We start from the raw sequence: 16,408 nt of genomic DNA, 5'->3' as shown, positions 1-16,408 counted from the left end.
TAGTAGCATTTCGCATGTATAACCACTTTAAAGTATGGTCCTTAATAATAAGATGATAATTTACAATGTAAAACGTCTCAACGTTGTTTCCTCTACGATTTATGTACAATAGATACAGGTTTCAAATATTTATCCAATTTCTTTCCAAAGAACAAAAATCTGTATATTATTACCATAGCTTAAACAGACTCTGCTTGTTAAAATACCATCAAGCAATCCGTTTTTGTCATTAATGAAATTTTAAACAGAAAACATGATTCAATATTCACGTAATATTATCTTGTTGAAAATAAAGCGTCCTGTAGATCTCTAGGGAAGATATAACTTGCGTAAGAAATATCGTCTAATCATCATAACTTGTTGTTACATACTTACAAAAAAACTATAAAGAGGTGCTACGTTATCAGATCTGATAGTCACCGTATGTAATAGCTATTAAAAATGTCTAACAAATTACTAACTTACGGAAGGTCTGTGGTTCTAGCCAGTGCTCGTTCATAATGAAATGATGCCCGGAGAAGCCTCTGGTGTCTTCCGTCACCAACAAAGGCTGAAAAGGACGGCGTGACTTTAAACCCAATAAAAACAAAACAAAAAATATATGTTTGAGCTTGTGAAACCAACTATTATATCACTCCTATTTTTAAAAAAAATATGACAGTCTTATGACCGAGTTTAAAAATAATCAAAGTAATCGAGATAAATGATAAACGTTTAAGCCGGTAACCTACATCATCATCTGAACGAATCCCAGGTGTACAAACATTTGTTTAAAAAGCAAAAATAGCAATATCATTTAGATATATTTTGTTTCTTTGAAAGCTTTTGAAATTAAAGTGTCGATCTCAAGGATTTTTTCCATACAGACTTATCGTAAATGTGATAAGATACGCTATTTTTCTGTATCTGTTACATAATAAAACCTTTGAGCTTTAAGTAATACAGTGCATATTTAAGATTGTTCAAAAGATATTGAAGTACTTTATAATATTCAATATCACCACAATATTTTAAATACTAGTTACCTTACTCTATCAAGCATGTAATATTTAATTCTTGTAGATATCATATTTGTTTGATTACCACGCTTACAGTCTCATCACCGATTATATCTAAGTGTCCCATTTCCTTTACTAGCACATCATTTACAAATATACCAAAACGGTCAAGAGCAAATATATATCTATTCAATAAGTATAAATGATCAACATGGTAGAAACCAGTTCTATTCTTCTATTTTATATAATCTACACATTAATATGTAGGAAAAATATAACGACATATTTCGTCCTAGTGCTTCCTTTTCTGAGAATCCTCTTATTGTCCTACCTGACTATGCCCGAATGCTTCATTGTTTGAGAATCCTTATACTGTCTTACCTGATTTCATCTGAATGCTTCCTTGATTGAAAATCCAATTACTGTTTTACCTAATTTCGTCTGAATTCTTCCTTGTTTGAGAATCCCCTTACTATCTAACCTGATTTCGTTTGATTCCTCTTGTTTGAGAACCCCCTTACTGTCTTACCTCATTTCGTCCGAACGCTTCTTGTTTGAGAATCCCCTTTCTGTCTCACCTGAATTCACAAAATATTTTTTCAAATCTCGAGATATAACGCGAAATCTTCATATTTCTTTGATGATTTTACATGCTGCTTCTTTTATGCAGTGGCCTCCGTGGCCGAGTGATTAACTTAAAATCACTTACCCCTCACCTATGTGGATTCGAGCCTCACTCGAGGCGTTGAATTTTTTACGTGAGGAAGCCATCCAGCTGGTTTACGGAGTCGGTTTTTCTACCCAGGTACCCGCCCGTGATGAAATAATGCCTTAGGTCTTCCTCCACCGTCAAAGCTGAAAAGTCGCGATATGGCCTATAATTGTGTCGGTGCGATGTTAAACCCAACAAATCAGATATATGTTTTACACATGTAGTTGTTGATATCAATAAACAAAAAATTCTATAACTGGGTAAATGGAGATAATAAAGTCATACTGGATTTATACACAGGATAACATTAACATAATGTTTAATATTAGGGGACAAATACATTGTAAAAGAGCGCCTGCTGTTTGTAGAAAGAAACAACAACAGATTTTTAAGTGTCGTGTAGTGGCTGTAAAATGTCTAATCATACTTGGATTTAGTGGTGTTATATTTTTTCTGGTCCTTTGGGATCATGGGGTCTATTCAATAGATGTGTAATAGAGTTTATCTTCAGGCGGTGTTAGGGGGCGTGAGAGGTATTGCACGTTTCATTGCCTTTCTTTCGTGAACAGACTTAATAAAACAAACTAAGATAAATATCCAACAGGGAAATCCACGTTCCAAAGACGCCGCCTCCGTCGGTGTGACTTAAACCCAACAACAACAGAAACAACAAATGATTCTTATGACTGAAAATAATTTTGTTGATGCCATATTTGACTCCTATTGACTCCTACTGACCTTGTAATTTTTAATATTAAGATGTTCTTCAACAATACTAAAAAACCTAGTATGAAACTTCGTTGATATGAATTGAAGCATTTGGAAGTTTTTTGATTTTGTAAAATAAGGAAGGCGGTTTAATTTTGTATCCGTATTTTTTGCAAACATTTCAAATTATGCAGTTTTTGTCTGTTAGTCTATGTTCAAGGTATTGAAATTTGGAAGAAAAAGAAGAAAGTTCTTGTATTTGATCACAATGAACCCATTATTTTGTTTAAAATTGAAGAATAAATATACTGTACTTCTATTAAACAAATATTTTTCACAGCAATACCATGAAAATTGTACCTTTTTATACTTAACCAATAGATAGACATCAGTAAAAGACCGTGTTCCAGTTAAGATAAAAAGATAAAAAGTAAAAACTATATGTACAATTAAGACCAAAATTGGTACACACAGTGTAGGAATCAGATGAATAAAACTTACTTCATAAATAAAACCATATAATGCATCTACATATGATAAACGTTAGTCGTTGAGGTGCTTAATGATACAACAAAATAACAATGGAACTTTTCATGCGTTACAGTAACAAAATGGCATAACTGCCTGAATGAAGAATTCAACAGCACAAATTGCAAGTGGTATAATTCCGAAATGTTGTTGAACCTTGGGAAATTACAATTTCTCAAAATGTCTGCAAGTCATTCCTGGCTAATATAAATTTTGTCAGAAATTCAGGACTGACAGCTATAAGATGCAGAAAAATCAAAATGCATGAACGTGATTAAATATTTTTACTCACTCTTTAAATGTGTTATTATAAATGGGAATGCATTAGGAAGTAGTCAGAAGTAAGTTTTACGAGCGTTTTGGCATTAGTTTCTGTCATTTATGAGCGATAGACCAATTTATCCTGGAAAAAGTTGCATAACTACATATTTCCGTCCGTAGGCGGCGGTACCAGTTACAACTAATTAGAGAGATTTGATGCATAGACATAGAAGCTTTTTGTTAAATAGAGAAATCTAAGACATCCGAACTTCACATGTACCTCATTTTAATGTTTAAGCAACATATGTAGAATTTTTAATACTGTTTGGCACGATTCTGATCAGTCTCTGGTATTAAAAGCAAGATGAGAAAATCTAGTTGCAAAAACGGTGACATAAGCGATATTAGGGAGAATTTAGGGTCTAAGAACTATCTCATGCAGGGCGCCCTAAAAGGCAGTACTTTCATAACATTGCTGCTGTAGCAGCCATTGTATCAAAAGACTCGAGATATATAGTTTCTCAAATTTTTGTATCAGTGGGCATCTTTATCGTGGTCATGAAATTATGTCTCAATACTTGTCGAAGGTGTGTGTAAGGTGTATACCTCATAGTACTATATCCAAAGAGCAAGACGCCCAAAGGTGCAATGTTGCAAAAAAAACTTCTAAAAATCTATAAAAAGCAGATGGAAGGATGTTTAGTTTAATTAGTTTCTCACAGATACTGAGACATTATTTCGCACCCCAAGGCGGATTAACAGCAGAACAGTGGCTTAAGAAACGGCAAGAACTACCAGTTATTACAAAAACAACTTTAAGTTGCCAACGGATTCCTTACACAATTTTCTATAATTCCAAAGGCTCTGTTTTGCAAAGGCCCTGTGAATCCGGCAGGCCTATTACTGGAACGTTTTACAGGGACAAGGTTAAAATATCAACTAGAAAACATAATGGTAATCGTCGCCCACAAACTGTTTTACGGGGCATCTGCCTTATTCAATGCAATGCCTCTGCACACAAGAGCAATATTGTACAGCAGTTTTTACAGGACTACATGTCGAACAATTGCTGCACCCTCCAAGTTTTTTCTCTTTCCTTTCCTGAGAAAAATGCTGACGCGTCACTACAATTTCAGATGCACCCTAGGTACCACAGTGTATCAGTGTCTGCATACTAGTATACCAAGGGCTGACTACTCTGTAGCTTTCACGTCATTGATAGCCCTGATGTAAAAATGCGCTCCTATTGATTTGAGTGAATATATAGGATATATATATTCAGGTGATATGCTTCAATGTCTTATATGGACAGTCTCAAACATTTCTGAATTCCCATCGTATTCTTAAACGGAGTTCACATCAGCTATATGTACTTCGAACCCTGATCTTCCTGCTTGTGTGCCACTATATCCTTTGCACAGTTTTCTGGAAAAAATTAAACATTGTCCTGTTTTGACTGCTCTTTCCATGATCAGGCTCAATTAAACCGAGCCTGTAACATTCTCGTTTTTGTAGTGTTGAGCGGCCTGTGGAGATTCCACTTTTTCTATTTTGTTATTCCGACGCTTAATTTAATAGGAGCGAATAACGCAACTGATTTGGAAAAAATGCTAACAATTTGACTAAATTGGATGAAAGCAAATGACTTAACTAAATAGTAACTCTTAAGCTATATAAAATATATCATATTCTTGTAGGTAATTTGCTAGAGAAATGATATAAGCGATGTGTATATGATTTGCAGGAGACTACTGAGGTAGATACAAAAAAAAACCAAATCTAGAGTGTACCCACTTTAAACTTTGTTTCTTAAAATAATAAGAAATTTATTTACAATGTAAAACATCACCACATTGTTGTATCTACGATTTATACACAAATGATACGGCTTTCAATTGTTCATTTGCGTTAACAGACGCTTCTTATTAAAATACCATTAAAGATCTGGTTATGTCATTAAAGAAACTTTAAACGCAAACCATGATCCAATATTCACTTTATATTATCTCATGAAACACAAAGCGCCCTGTAGATCTCTGGGGAAGATTTACCTTACGTAAGATTTTTCGTCTTATCATCACAACTTGTTGTTTTATACTTATATAAAACCTATAAAGAGGTACGGTTTTATCAGATCTGATAGTCACCATACGAAAGATCTATTGAAAACCACAGACATATAAACAATTCAGTATTCCTACGTTTAACGGCTTTTGTTTGGGATTATATTGAATATATGCTACCTGTACAGTATTAGATAAACTGTAACAGGCAATGTCAACTTGCTTTAGGAAAGGGTTCTGACTAGTTCTACTGTTTAACCCTTACCCTGCTAAATTTATAAATGAACTTGTCCATCTTTCAATTTGGACAGTACCATTAACTGTTAAAAGGGGTGCATACCAAAAAGATACTGACTGAATGGCGAACAGTGCAGATCATGATCAGACTGCACGGATGTACAGGCTGATCGTGATCTACACTGGTCGCAAAGGCAGAATCAATAGTGTCCATCATGATAAGGGTTAAATAAATGAAAGAAATTGGAAAGATATTTGCTATTCTATCAAGAGCTGGCGATATTTTAACTTTATTCGGAGCCTCCCGTTCCCGGGTGGTTAAGGCTGCTGAATTCAAATCATTTGCCCTTACCGATGTGTGTTCGAAAACCTCGCTTGAGGTGGATAACTCTTCATGTGAGAAAACAATTCAGTATTCCTACGTTTAACGGCTTTTGTTTGGGATTATATTGAATATATGCTACCTGTACAGTATTAGATAAACTGTAACAGGCAATGTCAACTTGCTTTAAGAAAGGGTTCTGACTAGTTCTACTGTTTAACCCTTACCCTGCTAAATTTATAAATGAACTTGTCCATCTTTCAATTTGGACAGTACCATTAACTGTTAAAAGGGGTGCATACCAAAAAGATACTGACTGAATGGCGAACAGTGCAGATCATGATCAGACTGCACGGATGTACAGGCTGATCATGATCTACACTGGTCGCAAAGGCACAATCAATAGTGTCCATCATGATAAGGGTTAAATAAATGAAAGAAATTGGAAAGATATTTGCTATTCTATCAAGAGCTGGCGATATTTTACCTTTATTCGGAGCCTCCCGTTCCCGGGTGGTTAAGGCTGCTGAATTCAAATCATTTGCCCTACCGATGTGTGTTCGAAAACCTCGCTTGAGGTGGATAACTCTTCATGTGAGAAAACAATTCAGTATTCCTACGTTTAACGGCTTTTGTTTGGGATTATATTGAATATATGCTACCTGTACAGTATTAGATAAACTGTAACAGGCAATGTCAACTTGCTTTAAGAAAGGGTTCTGACTAGTTCTACTGTTTAACCCTTACCCTGCTAAATTTATAAATGAACTTGTCCATCTTTCAATTTGGACAGTACCATTAACTGTTAAAAGGGGTGCATACCAAAAAGATACTGACTGAATGGCGACCAGTGCAGATCATGATCAGACTGCACGGATGTACAGGCTGATCATGATCTACACTGGTCGCAAAGGCAGAATCAATGGTGTCCATCATGATAAGGGTTAAATAAATGAAAGAAATTGGAAAGATATTTGCTATTCTATCAAGAGCTGGCGATATTTTAACTTTATTCGGAGCCTCCCGTTCCCGGGTGGTTAAGGCTGCTGAATTCAAATCATTTGCCCTTACCGATGTGCGTTCGAAAACCTCGCTTGAGGTGGATAACTCTTCATGTGAGAAAACAATTCAGCTGGCTTACGGAAGGCCGGTGGTTCTAAAACACCATCACATCATTCAAGTAAAAGTAAACTAGCATGTAATTTATAGTTCTCAATGGGTATCGTTTTTCTTTGACTATAACGCTTAAAACCTCACCAACTATAATTACTGTGTTCTATTTTTACCTATTCCCGATTTCCAAATATAGAGCCAATTTATGATTATTTTTAAGTGTAAATGATCCTATTTTAAATTAGATACTAGAGCGCTTGAACATCAATATAAACATTCTTGGCAATACATTAATCTACAGGGAAAAAAAATAACGTCCTACTTCCTTATTAATTATTATATTACCTACCTTATGATCACTTTTTATAACAACCATATAATAATATTTACATTCACCATGTATTTTGTATGGAAAGAAAAAAGACGTTTATTTTCGTATAAACGGGATTGGTGTAACATGTACATTATTAAACAGGGTCCTTTCTGTGAGATTGCACGCGCAACCTGGCGTAATTTACATTTTTGAAACAAAACTTAACAAATTGGCGTCCTTAGAAAAATTTTCAAAATCTGACGCCATAACTTCAAAAAGATCTTTAGATTATAGCTTCAACTATTTTTTCTGGGTGATGGGTGAAAATTGAATCGACACGACTGTTTGATTTTTCACTGGATTTATCGATATACTTTTTTTTTTCAAAATCCAGGAATGACGGCAAATTATAATCGAGCGTGGGCGTGTCCTTTTCGCTATTCTATTTATATGTTGATCAGTATTTTGACATTTATTTTGATATTGTGAAGCTCATGGAAAGAAACCGTTTCTGTTTGTAGCAAGCTACCGTAAGAAATGTAAATATAAGAATTGACTTTTTTGTGCGTTTATACGGGCATAAACCACATTGTGACTTTTTGCATGGATTAGTAAGCAGTCCCAATATGGTTTATACCTGTATAAACGTACAAAAGTAGCATTTAGTTATGAAATAATAATATAACTATTATTTCCAGTCTTGTCATAAAAATCGAAAGCTTTTCATTTTTTTTATTGATCTTTCGGCCTGCTTCAAATAAACACATTTACTTTTACCAGTGTATATAGAAATAGTGGGAGCCCGTGTTCTCATCTCAGGGAACAGTTAAGGAGTTGGTTTCAGGCACGAATAAATAGTAACAAACATATAATGTGCTAATGTAAAAGAAACATCTTTTGTGCAGAACTTGTTTTACACATGTAATTTTTGATAGTTATAAACCAAAACACTTTAATATAGATGGATGAATGTAGTTGGGGATAATGTTCAAGCAAGGAAAGCATTAACATAATGTAAAATGCCATGGGACGAAGAGAACGCCTGTAACAGATTTTTCCCTGATAAGAGTTACAAACTTGTTACGTTTTAAGCAATTCTTGTCTGCAAGAGTAATTATACGGGCAAGAAAGTGTGTATATAGATTTTGAGAATGTATGTCAAAGATTGCTTTTGTATGAGTGTAACGTCATATTTTATGCTGATTTACATTCAGGGATTACTTTTTGAGGTATCCATATCTCTTGAAAAATAACTGCTTTGCCAGCTCATTACAAAGTACACACTTGCATTACTACTGACAACTGTTTTATCATTATTTTTATATTTATATTATTATTATCATATATTATTGCCAACTTGACACTTAATTTTTATTACAAATCTCTTTTCAACTGGGTGTAATCAGAATTGGACACGTAATGAAAAAACGGACAATTACAGCTTCGGATATTCAGCAACCTTAGAACATACTATGGCGGAAGATCAAAACTGATTACTTCAGCAAACTCTGTTAACACTGATACGAAGTTTATATTGACGACAACAAGCAGTGCTATTGTGAATAATCAACGAGATAAATAGAAAAATTCACTGATCAGCTAAAATGGTAAATTATTTAATAGACGTGTAATACTACAGTCTTGTTGCATGTGGCGGTCGTAAAAGGTCGCTCCGTATTTTAATTTATCTAATGCTTTTTGCATTGGGATACGAATCGTTTTGCATTCAAATTGATGATGACTGCATTCGTCAAAAATGAAATTATTATAGGTGATATGAACAAATATAGAAGTAAATAAAATGTCGCACGTTTTAGGGTGAACAGGTCAGTTAAGTTACCTTGATGTGGGACTGAATATAACCGGATTATTTTATTGTTTTTGATTTTTTGTTTGTTTTGGGTTTAACACCATTTTGCAACTGTATTTCAGTTATGTAATGGCGGGCAGTTAACCTAACCAGTGTTCCTGATTCTGTACAAGTACAAACCTGTTCTCCGCAAGTAACTGCCAACTTCCCCACATGAATCAGAGGTGGAGCACGAATGATTTCAGGCACAATGTCTTTTATCAAATCGTCACGGAGAACATAAGCCCCGCCCGGGGATCGAACTCGCGACCCCGTGATCCGTAGACCTGCGCTCTCCCTATGCAGCTAAGCGGGCGGGTTCATATATTCATTCGTAATACTGCAATCAAGTGGTAGACTTTAAAAAACAATTGTTTTCAAAACATGATTAAAAGAAGATAAAACAATAAATGCACACGAACGTACAGATGTTTGTTGTATCAATATTGCATGAGAAACATTATGATACATCAAAATGTTCATCTGTCATTATACAGAAATAAAGGAATCTAAAAACATTGAAAAACAATGTAGGGTAAAGATTTAAACAAAACGCGGAATGGTGGTGTAAATGTAAAGTAATGATAAGATTGTCAAGTTTTACATTAATGAGAATGCACCACTGGTGATGTTTTACACCTGGATGTGTTTTGTATGTTATACTATTGTGCTTGGAATATGTTATACTCGACAGTAAATCAAAAAGTTAAACAAAGCAATTTCAACTGATGAATGTTCCTCTGAATCTTTTTATTGGTAATACAAGACTGTGAAAATGGCAACAAATGTATTAGTAATAATTCTAGACTGTTGTGAAATCTGGCACATCTTAAATTATATAAACTGATAATGATAATTAAGATTTGATACTAATGATGAAATAATTATTGATATTGCAACAACGACGACGACAACAACAACAATAATAATGATAATAACATTTACAATAACGAAAATTAAAGTGACAGTGACATTTACGATGACGATAATATGAAAAGACAAAATTAATGATGATGATGATTATAATTATTTTGAAGATAATGATGATATTGTTGCCTTTGATGATGATGAGTGTGATAATTATGATGAAACGCCTTTGCATTAAAAATGTCCGCTATACAACCTATGTATTATCAAATAGGTGGATGAAAATTATTTAAATAACAAAATGTTATTTATTGGCGGTAGTCATTAAAATAAGGAGCAATGTAATATGCAAGATGATACTCCCGAAAGTTTCTGTCTAAACAAAATCACCTGGTAGTATAAAAACGTGGTGAATAAATGGCATTCTTTGCGATTGGTTTTGCTACAAGATTACATTAGGTTTTGCTCGAATATAAAACTTATCTACCAAGGTCAATGCACCATTTTATATAATATGTTTTCCTGTTGTTACATCGAGAAAGAGCTCGACATTCAAGATTTTGATGGTGTCGAAAGATTCAGATATCAATCGGGTAGTTTTTATAGAAAGTGTGGATACCTTGGTAGAAACATTGCATTTGTCGGCCTTTCAGCAGCAATGTGGGTCCTCACATATAGAAATTAAACTCATTTCATAGAAGGAGCCCAGTACAATTAGTGGCAAGAGATTCTTAATTTTTATCCCATGGTCTGTGATAACATATCGCCAGTCATTGAATGAAAAACGACGCCTTCTTTGTAATATAACGATCCTAATGCTGGTTATAACTCAAGAAGGTCAGTTTTAAGACTACATTATTTGGTTTCTTGTGTAAATGGCAACACCACTATAGCTATGTAAGCGTTTCAAGTGCTGGTTTACACTGTAAAAATTGGGATAACTCGTCATGCAGTCGTAACTAAAAATACCCTTTCCAAAAAGCTCCACTATCGACAATGCAGGTTCTCGGATTGCAATCTTATGATAGTTGAAAAGAACCCATGTAGTGTAGGTTGATGGATATGTTTCATTGTCTGCAGTGAAGACAAATCCAAATGCTCTACATGTGTTTCTTTCTGTGACTCATAGTCACACAGTAATTACACTCTTGCAAAGTTAAGACCTTTCGATGAGTTAAATGGGTTTCATTCAAATCGTTCATAGAAGCCGTACTAAACTGAAACGTAGGTGGCTGAATAAGATGGAAAAATGGTGCTTAAGAATAAAACAACAATAAACTGAACACCTGGGTTTTCAAGGTATAATCAAGACAAAAATACGGTGTCCCGATAGAACTATCGTGTTATCGCTGACACATCAGGTGCAGGCGATGTCACGACAGTATATTGTACAATGATGAAGAAGTAAAGATACGATGGTGATGCATCAAATTCACGATGACGCAGACGGTACTGAGATGGCACGATAGTGACTGAGTAATGCTTTGACTCCACGAGGGCGAAATACGCGATATTCTTTCCACCATCACCATCGTGATGTCGTATCATCATAATCGTGTCTGCGTACTTATTCAATAGTGATAGGCTGTCATATTATTGCCTTCTTAGATTTAGTGTATGTTTCAACAATTTGCAGTCATGTAAACGAAGTTGTTTACTTGCAGCACTTAGCACAATGCCCAACTTTATAATGATCCCCTGCTGGAATATTAAAACGTAGACACGTGATACCCCACCAAGTCACATTATACTGTCATCGGGCTGACCAGTCCTAAAACTGTTTTGAAATACTGAGCACCAATCTGAGGCTATACTATCGATGAAATATGTTCGGCATTTTGGCTATTGTTTTTTAAAAAGAAAATGTGGATGCATTATATGTATGTATATTTGCCAACATTAACAGTATTTGAGCCGTGCCATGGGAAAACCAACATAGTGGCTTTGCGACCAGCATGGATCCAAACCAGCCTGCGCATCCCCGCAGTCTGGTCAGGATCCATGCTGTTCGCTAACAGTTTCTCTAATAGCAGTAGGCTTTGAAAGCGAACAGCATGGATCCTGACCAGACTGCGTGGATGCGCAGGCTGGTCTGGATCCATGCTGGTCGCAAAGCCACTATGTTGGTTTTCTCATGGCGCGGCTTATTTGTTTTCAGACTGAATCTTCCAAAATTAATTGAGTTCAGTCACATATTGTTGCATGTTTGCATGCCCAGTAATTTGAATATTATTTGTACATCAAAATTTATACAAAAAATCCAAATGACATTTACTTTAGACTAATGCTGCATTTCATGATTGTGAAAATAATAAACACCTTATAATTGCTCATTTTTGTTTGCAGATGCAGTGACAAAATATGTTTATAGAAAATACTTGTATGCCTTTGATGATCTGACTTGAAAGAGATATTTTGACATATAAACAATACATCATCACGTACACGTTTATTGCAGGTAAAATAATAGTATAAACATTTTCTATGACGACTTCAAAGAAATCATATAATTATTTATACATTTTAAATCATCGCACCATCATCACAAAAACATAGATGGCAGAAAAGCTACCTGTCTTGTAGTAAGTTCCAGTTTATCACCTAATAATAACTGTAATAAATTAAGTATCAAATCAAAGAAATAAAGTGTCTTGAGAAACGTTATATGCGCCTTTTGAAAGATTTGTCGTAAAACGTATCAAGATGTCTAGACAGGCAAATTCAGAAGTAAATAGATTCTTAGGGTGTTCCTTCGATTATGCTGGTTCGTCTTTTAGCAACTTTCCATACACGAACACTTCTGTAAAAAGTTATGTTATTTGCAATCTTAAATCTGTAAACAACGTGCATTTCAAATAATAACCGTTTTACTGTCGGCTGATTGATGTTCGACTCAGAAGATTACGATGTCATAGAAATTCAATAACGTTTCTCTCAAGTTTGCGAAGAATAATTGTCATAATTTGGCTATAAACACCTGCCAACGTGTGCACAAAACTGTTGAAACTATCCTTTGATAATTCTTTGATGTCACTGAAATGAATCATAAAAGTTATTTATTGGTCAGTAAAAGATTAATACGCAACACTTTTATGGCGTTAATCCGGTACGCTTGCCGGAGGAAACGTAAATTCTCGGAAAGATTATCATATTTCCTATAAAATTATGCTGAGATATGAAAAACATATGAAATTACAAACATTGCATAAAATTGAATTCCTTGTTAAGAGACATAATATTATTGATGTTAACTAGTCTTATCACAAAATGTTACAAATGGAATTAAAAAGTATTAGTTTAAGAATTAATTTACTAAGGAAACCTCCCTACGATGTTTTGGTAGCTTTAACTTTATAGCGGAAACAGTGTTAGAGTTTATTCAGCAAGACTTGTGCCCCTAATTGCCTTAATGTATGCCATTAGATATTTAATGATATTTCTAGCATTAAAAAGGGGCAACTGTTTCTTTGCGAAACGCATTACGCAAAGATTCCTGTAGTTTAATCAGTTCTGTTTAAACTTGCTGTTTTTGTTTAAACTGTTACACACGTCAATATGGATCTTTACAGAGTATTACATGCTTATATTTTCTTTCTCTATTTCTTCGACTCTGTCTCTTCTATGTTCTTTCTTATTTTCGTTCTTTCTCTCTGTTTCTTTCTATCTGTCTATGTGTATGTCCGTCTGTCTCACCCTAATCCGTTAGTCTTTTGTCAATTATTGTCCTCGTTTTCTTTCTCCATCTCTTCCGTTGTTTGTCTCTTTCGACTACTTGCCAGCAGAACTGCCTGTCTGTCGTTGTCTACTAGTATATGCACCTGTCTTTCTATCTGTCTAGATGTATGTCGCTGTCTGTCGGTCTGTCGATTGGCCTGTCCGTCTATCTGTCTGTCTTCTGGTATATGTATTTATTTGTCTTTATTCTACATGTAATAAGTCCTTACTGTTTGTTTACATATTTGCATTTTATCACATTAGTATACATTTAGTGTAACTCTACTGAGTTCCTTTAAAACTTTACGGAAATTTAATCACATCATTATTTTGAGTAGGGTCCTTGAACAGCACTTCACTAATAAAAAGGCTCGTAGTCTTGTCCGTTATATTTTGTTTTTTTTTTCTTCAAATGAGTACCTTTATATATTGCCGTATTGTACAGAACAATGTTAAATAACCTAATAATGATCACATTTACATTTGCAAAGCTGCTGTACTAATTCTGTGTTGAGAACTTTGCAGCAAGCCTATTTAACTTGTACACCATTCTAGCAGTAATCAAATTCTGTCGGTTCAAGTTTCTTGATTAATTCTAATTTTGTTGCCCAAGATGTTTTTATAGGAAAATCCCTACGTCACCTTCTGCGTAATAAGGTATGCTCTAAATACTTCCAAAGATGCAAATACCGAGCTCAGATAAAAAGAAGCAAATATACAAGAATTCGCGATTTTATCCAAATCAATTTTAAATTATTAAAGGACTGAAAATTATAAGAACGTTTATGAGGATTACGATAATTGTTGCTCTGACATAAATAGAGACGAAGCTTTATATGTCAATGTTGATTGATGATGAGCGTTGATGATGATGATGATGATGAATAGTAACGCTGATGTTACTTTCAGTAAACATTTGGAAAACAATTTGTATTACTATTATTAATAGATGAACGGTACAGTCATCCAATGCTAGCGCTTCAGTGCTGTTAAAAGCTACTTAAATCTCTAAAAAATACTGTTTCCGAAAACCTCTACTAGTGTTAATATTTTGGTCCTTCCGGCTTTTAGGGAGAGCAATTATTGTTAAAAATCAAAGTACGCGTTGGCTGATAGATAAGTTACATTTTCATGGGACTGATTTCGAATCCGGATGTTCTACATGTTTTTGTCTGTAAAACTGTGATGATTGATAAATAATTACAAGGAATATCCCTGAACGTTACATGGCTGCATTGATTTTATCAATGTTGTTAATGGACTCTGAAATGCAGGTAACTCAAACAGACAGAAAAATGTGATTTACAATAAACTTATAAAATAAACACCTGGAATTTCAAGGAAGAATCTTTTAAACAATAAAATAAAGGTAGTTTACGTAACAGTTATTTTGTGCGTCTTGGAAATTCATGATCTGGCAAAGCTTCCCGCAGGCATTGATTAAAATTATATCTTATATCATTCCAATTTAGAAGATGTACTTTTTGTGATTTTGTTCGTAGAAATGTAAAAACTGTCTGTCTTTGAGTTCTTTTGTTCAAAAGTTTATATTACTTGCCGTTGCGTCATCAAAAAATGAAAGATCCTTTGGAAGCACAGAAAGCAAACAATAGCAGACTAGGTGTGATTGAGTCTGTTCATGAGAGGTAATGAAATGTGCAACACTCCTAAAGCCTCCTAGCTCAGGCTTAAACAGAATTCTACGATATAAAACTAAATTTACTCCGTGATCCCAAAGGACCAGAAAATATAACAACATTTTTATTACTTGAAATTTATCTAGTAATTTTACAGCTGCTCAGTAATAAAATTTTGTAAAACAATTGAGGAAAACTAGAATACAGCCGTCTCACTAAAGATATCAATACATAAATTCTCATCCAAAAAGGAAATATTAATGTTTGTTTGTTTTTTTATTTCAAATTATGACGTTGAGAGACATCTTACTGCCGTCTGTCATGTCGGTATCGTGACAACTGAGAAATATATTGCAAAAGGTTAAAGTATTTAGGTATGAGTTTTTGTTGTTTTCGTTCAATTGTACTTAGTACACAATTTTATGACTCCATTGGCATTACTTTTGCAGAGATATAATATTTTTGAAGTAAATACTTATGAGCTGTAAATGCTCTGTTCTGAAAGAGATATTTTGACATGTAAATAATAGATCAACACTTGTACAGTTATCGCAGGTAAAACAAACATAGTATAAACGTTTTCTAAGGCGACTTCAAAGAAATTATATAATTACATATACATTTTTATACACTTTCACGCTTTCGTAGAAACCATATTTATTGCTCCGTTAACATTTTCTGTCATCATGTGAACATGGCATGACCCAGTCCTCGAACTTTAGCGGTTTTACTACAATAAATACAAAACTTGCCAATCTGGACACAAATGAAAAATGGTTTTTAAAACAGATCCTCGCAGCACTTTGCCAGTTCAGGAATAGTGAAAAGTTTAACCAGTTTGAAATTCATGTCATAGTTTCAACAAGTGATTAACAAAGTATTTTAACTTTAGAAAGATAGACGTTGCCGTTGTAAAATTTACTCATCCTTTGCAATGATTTTCCTTTCCGTATGCCTACACAAGGTTTTATTCTACCTTTTCCGGATAAAGGACGTTACACCATTTCTTCGGTATATCAAACGTGCAGAACTACCTTAATTAAACTTTGTATGATCTTACAGGAAACCATTCCATGACCATTACGA

The sequence above is a fragment of the Mercenaria mercenaria genome, chromosome 6 (genome assembly GCF_021730395.1).
Source record: "Mercenaria mercenaria strain notata chromosome 6, MADL_Memer_1, whole genome shotgun sequence".
NCBI lineage: Eukaryota > Metazoa > Mollusca > Bivalvia > Venerida > Veneridae > Mercenaria > Mercenaria mercenaria.
This window is presented reverse-complemented; position numbering follows the sequence as displayed.